The sequence below is a fragment of the Nicotiana tabacum genome, chromosome 20 (assembly GCF_000715075.1).
Source record: "Nicotiana tabacum cultivar K326 chromosome 20, ASM71507v2, whole genome shotgun sequence".
Taxonomy (NCBI): domain Eukaryota; kingdom Viridiplantae; phylum Streptophyta; class Magnoliopsida; order Solanales; family Solanaceae; genus Nicotiana; species Nicotiana tabacum.
The window spans coordinates 109,158,296-109,164,501 of record NC_134099.1 but is presented as its reverse complement, the minus strand read 5'-3'; the positions used below and the strand labels follow the sequence as shown (position 1 = coordinate 109,164,501).

The 6,206-nt window shown below is 34.5% G+C and overlaps 1 long non-coding RNA gene across 1 annotated transcript; it reads left to right on the top strand.

Annotated features, from left to right (window-relative positions):
* Positions 1–1,358: 1,358 nt before the first annotated feature.
* Positions 1,359–5,050, top strand: LOC107799356 (uncharacterized). The gene is made up of 3 exons (XR_001651103.2): positions 1,359–1,510; positions 1,808–1,882; positions 4,887–5,050. It is a non-coding gene; the product is annotated as an uncharacterized LOC107799356 (long non-coding RNA).
* The last annotated feature ends 1,156 nt before the right edge of the window (positions 5,051–6,206 follow it).

Sequence of the window (6,206 nt, the reverse complement as noted above, 5' to 3'; positions counted from 1 at the left end):
TTTTGTGCAGATACAGGTATTGTTCACTAGTAGTTGTGCGGATTCTTGCCTAGATGACTAAAGGTAGCCATGTTGTTGCGTTCACGGGCATCTGAGTCACCTTCCTATTTTATATTCACATTGTTGTACTTATTTCCATACGATTATGTTTAGAAGTTATAGCGAAACTCTGTAGAGCTTATGACTTATACTACCGGGTTTTGGGAATTATAAAATTTTGTAGGGATTTCTGCTTCAAGACTGTTAAATTTCACTTATTAATGAGGTATTTCAGTATGAGTTAGGCATACCTAGTCCCTAAGACTAGGTGATATCACGAAACCCAACAGAAGGGAAATTGGATCGTGATAGTAGCTAAATTTCCAACTAGGGTTGTGACCCAACCCTAGTGTGGGTACCTAGTAAGTGTTTGAATTAGGGCTTGTTTGTGATTAGTGATATTCAACCTGGTTGTTGCTTGAATATAAGAATTAATGGTTGTAGACATTGATTAATGCCTAATTGACTTGGACTCTACTTGAGAAAGTGAGACTAAGTCTAGGAAAACTTGGCTAACAAGGAATAAGAGTGAACTCAAAAAAATGATAACCCCAATTAAATGGTTGAATCTAGAGATAGTAATACCTGACTTGAGCATTTATCACTTGTTTTGTGCAATACCCATTTGGACTTCAGAAAGCCAAATTGGGCAAAATCATTCTAGCCACCGAGAGGTATTGAAAGGTTAATTGCGTGTGATTCCTATATTACGACCCTGACCAATCAAACTTGCTCTAGAACCTACAACCCGTTAGGTAATCACGTAGGTGGAAGTCACGATCCTAGATCTTTTATAAACTTGAAAAATAACAACACCAGAAATATCGTTCTCTAGCTTATCATTTGCAAACATTAGCATAAAAATTAGAAGTAGAGAGAAACAACCAAACATGTGGGAGTGCATTTTGGGTACATCATACACTTAGTCTAGATATATACCTTATCCAATATAAGATCTCTATGGAATCGACCCCGACTCAGGTTGGGTAATTATAATTGAATCGACCGCTTCACAATCCCAATCAGTAGTGTGAATTTGGGCGACATAAGTATTATCGGCACAGTTTAGCACCTAAACTGTTGCATTTGTCAAAAATCCGTTACAATAGATGTTTCTATGGCAACGGTTTAGACGACCGTGACAATAAGCCTATCTATGGTAAGGGTTACTTGTAGTTTTTGATTTGTTGCAATGGTTACGAATTCCCTCTACTTTTCCCCCAAATTTTGGGGACACCCGCTAAAAACAGACCCACTCTAATTAAATTTTTATTATTTTTTAGACGTAATAAAATAAGAGTATAAACCTAATAATACACTACATCTGATATACTACACTCAAATGACACTCACAACTCTCTCTCTCCCAAATAGCCTTCCTTGTTACCGGAGATTATGAGGAGAAGACAAACCACCATCGGCGGCAACGGCAGCAGCAATGGCAGCGGCAAAGCTGGAAAATCTCCTTAAGGTTAACATTCATCTTGCTAATCCGCTAGGGTTTCTCAAAATGGTGTTCGAGTTCATTGGTAGAGAATTAAATCTGCTCATGTGGTGAAAGATAAGTTGAAAACTAATCGAAGAGCCATCTTGTTCAACTTATTAATTTTCTCTTCCTTAAAGTTGTTAGTATTTTCTGCCGAAGTTTTAAATCCAATTAGGAATTTGTTAGGATAATTTTGTACTATAATTCATCCGCTTTTGCAATCTATTTTATTATGAAAACACAAAATTGCACAATAATTTCATCCTATTTTCTATTGTAAAGGTGCACGATTTTCGCCTTTGAAGCACAATAGTAGCAGCTTTCGCGGTGTTCTTGTCAAGGAATAATATCCCCAAGGTATAAATTTTTTTTTTTTTTTTACTGCTGAATGTTCTAAGAATAATTAAGTTCTTACAATAGGTTCCTCTATGTTTGAGCATGGATCAATGCGATATCTAAGCTCGTAAAAACCAGATCTTTTTAATATTGTTTAGCGACAAGCAGGAGGCTGTTGTTGTTAACACTACTATCCAAGAGGAGATATTTTCTGAGCTGGGAATTGGTGAGCTTTAAATTACTCATGCTTTACGTCAAGGACAATTCAACTTAGACAATTGTTGAGTATTAAAGAGCAAGTACTTTTTTTATGCGGTATAGTCATACATATATTCGTTGTACATATGTTCGAGCATGCATGCAAAGACAAAGCACTTTTTACTCTAATCTAGTTGAAACGTGTTGCTTGGTCATGGTATAGTGCTCCTTGTGCTTCAAAAAAGAGATGCCAAAAACCAGCTTTGCAGATAGAGCTAGGCAGAATTGTAGATCTGTTACAATGTGATTTTGCAGAAGTGGTTAATATATACTTGTGATGCTGATGGTATTTCCGTTGTTTCATAAAATTGTATATTTAGCTTGGAATCAGAACCATATTACCCATTTTCTACAGGGTGATAATCTTGTCATTTTGATTGTTTATTAGTTTAATTTGGTAAGAAGATAGATTGGGTTTCTGCTCTCTTTTCGTTGTTGTCATTGGTTCAAAAACTAATACTAAAGTTTTCCCATTGGTGATATGCAGTGTCATATAATATTTGGGGAAACCTACTAAAGTTTTTTAATTGGTGATATATAGTGTCATATAATATTTGGGGAAAAAGCATACCTTCAATCGTTATGCATGCTTCATATAGTTTTATCATTATAACGGGAGTCTTTATTTCTTTGTTGTCGATCCATGATTTGGTCTTGATTTCTTGGGAAAAATAAACATGACTTATGAGGTTGCTTTATGGCATCATTTTCGTATAAGTAAATCTATTGCGTGAATTCTTTCTTTGTCCTTCCTGGTTTTCTTGAAATACTTAGTATCATGGATTTGTCATACTTTCTACCTACCATTGGATTTATTTTTCAGTTGATAATCACGTAGGATGTGTATGCAGCTTAGATTAAAATACTATAATGTGCTAAGTTGTGTAGAACTTCTAAATTCATTTCTTAGGAAGCAGGCTATATTCTTTTCTTGAGGTATGTTCTGTATATAGCTTATCTTGATTACCATATTAATCGCACTATTTTTTCTTGTCAAGCTTACATTATTTTTAGTTTGAAGTGTTATCTAATTTGCAATTTGCGGACACACTAGGGATGGATAAGATTAGAAATGATTTAACTCGAGAGAAGGTGCACATAGCCCCAATTGATGACAAGAGGCGAGAAGCAAGGATCTGATGGTTTGGGCATGTTAAGATGAGAAGCCCAAATGCTTCGGAAGGAGGTGTGAGCAGCTGGTTATGGAGGGCACGAGAAGAGGTAGAGGGCGGCCTAAGCAGTATTGGGGAGAGGTGATCATGCAGGATATGGCAAGGCTTCAGATTTTCTAGGACATGACACTTGAAATGAAAATGTGGAGGTCGAGTATTAGAGTTCTAGGTTAGGAGGTAGTTGATTCTTGCCTTACTTCGTACCTTTGTGAGACTAGACTGGTAGGGTTTTTATCTAAGACAAATAGTGGCAACATTGTGTCTTACTATTTCACTTTTTACTGTAGGACCTATTTACTAGCTATCGTTTTTGCTTTGTTTTGCATCTTTCTTCTAGATTTCATGTTGTTCATTTCCTAGGATTTCGATGGTGATACAAATATCGTCTTCCTTAGTCTTTTTAGTTTTCTTGATCCGAGGGTCTTTCGGAAATAGCCTCTCTACCCCTTCAGGGTAGGAGTAAGGTCTGCGTACACATTACCCTCCCCAGACCCTACTAGTAAAATTTTACTATGTTGTTGTTGTATTAATATCTGTCATGCTATTGTCTGAAAGACTCTGAAAGACGTCTATTTATTTGCTTTTTTCTCTCTTCTTGGCTCTCATGTGTATCTAATTTTGAACACAGGAAAGTGGATCAGGAATTTAAACTTGAAATCAATGAAATAATATAGTGTCAAGAATTTGCTAATTACTAGGACTAGTGTAAAAAATTTGCTAATTTAGAGAGGGTTCAACTTGTCTGTAGAATATTAAAACCATTCGTGCCTTTATTCCAAGAGGTTGTGTTTTTGAAAAATATTGTTTGACCAGCTGTTGGTGGTTCTTTTACTCGATTGCACAGTATTTTGCTACTACGAAGTTGCTTGACATAAGGAATCTCTTCCTGGAATTGCTACATATCTTTCTTTCAAGTGCTTCTGAATCTTCGTCTCCTCCTACTTTATAAGCGAATGAATGTGTATTCACGACTTAATGCATATTTCCAAGTTGATGGCAGCACAATTTTAGTATATTGAAGTATAATTAGAATATGGGTTCTTGTATACGAGCTAAAACTACAGGGGTGTGTGTTTGTCGTCCTTCTTTAGAATACCGCCATCAATTTTTCCATATGTAGTAATATTCTAATTATTACTTGCTATTTGCTTTCAATAGATAAATGAGTATATATGTCTCATTGTTGTAGTGTACGTGAGGGAGATGCCATCAACTCCCCTGGATGGATTCTTTCTCTTATTGTTTTAGCTTAGATGTTCTCCTTTCACTAATGTTGTCAAGTTTTGTTACATCATGTACTAGAACATGGGAAGCCAAAGAAGCGTTCGTCTATAATTAGTAAGCTGATGGGACAGAGAGTGAGTTGGTTCAAAATAAGAAAAGCAGACAACTCTCAATTTGTCTGAATGCATTTGCTTACAAGTTTGGTTTTAATGATTTAGATTTGTTACTAAACTCTGGCTTCTTCATTTGTGTGAACTTGTTTCTTTCACGTGGAAACTTTGTGCTTTATGCATTGTTCATGGACTATAATCATTCTTATAATGGTAAACCAATCCTTGAAGGGTAATGACTTTATTTATCCTCTTTTGTAGGGGGAGCAACTGAAAAAGGGCAGATAGAGATAGTGAAGATCTAGACAGTACTTAAGAAGAACATTGTATTGTTGTCGATGTTCTACGAGTCTTTTGTTATCAACAATTGAAACTTTAACTTTTAAAGTGTTGAACTGTAAAACTTATGTAATTGGGTTAAAACATTTTGCTATTATGGTTATTATTAGCTTACTGGACAATATACATTATGAAGTGTTTTATCTTTTTATTTAAAAAATTTTCAGGGTATTACAAATAATTATATATGTAAATGTTATTTATAACCAGGGCAACACTATCAATAAAATTGTTACAATAGCCTAATAGACCTGTTGCAATAGAAATAAAATCATTGGAATAAGCGTTGCAATAGCATACATAAGCGTTGCAATAGCGTACATAACCGTTGCAATAAATTATATGGTAATGGTTTCCAACCGTCGTGGTAAATAATATGGTAATAGTTTACAACCATTGCATTAAACTCTATGGTAACGGTTTTAAACAGTTGCAGTTGAAATGAACACTCGTTGCTTCAGACAGAGGAAAACTCGTTGCGATAGTTGGTGCTATAGCAACGGTGTGGTCAACCATCATAAGAACCGTTGCTCTAGATCTATTGGCACCCGAGCGGACGTAACGATTAATAAACCATTCCAATACATCTATGTCAATGGTTTACCTATCATTTGCAATGTTTTTCCCGCCATTGCCATAAGTGTTGATACCCAATTTTTTCCTATGTATTTTTACATGCAAATACTTTCAAAATAGCATATATATGCATATATAAGTATGTCCAAGTGTTTCAATAATTTTTCTAATTTCTAAAAGATTTTTAAACTGATTTATTGCCCATTTTAGCAGTACAAAAACCAATAATTATTCCCAAAATTATTATTTTGGTGAATAACTTACTTTATTCTCATATGTTTTACCAAAATATAACTAGGGTAATTTTTATACATTTTGTACAAATTTATTTGGTATTTTAAAAGCTAAATTGCATATAATTACAATTTTAGCCTATTTTAAGACTAATAGCATTTTATAATTATGAAATTGGTTCCAATATTTTTAAATTAATATTTATATATTATTAACTGATCAAGTACTTTTAATTTGCTTTCAAAATTATTTTTACTATTTTTATAAAATAGAAAGGAAAAACTGCTATTTAAAATCTGACCAATTTTTATTTCAATTATAGCCAAATTTGATCCCCTTAATTGACCCAATTTCAAGCCCAATTTCGGACCAGCCCAGTTTCACTTAACCCGACCCCTAACCCAATTCAAACTACCCAACCCGGTTCCCCCA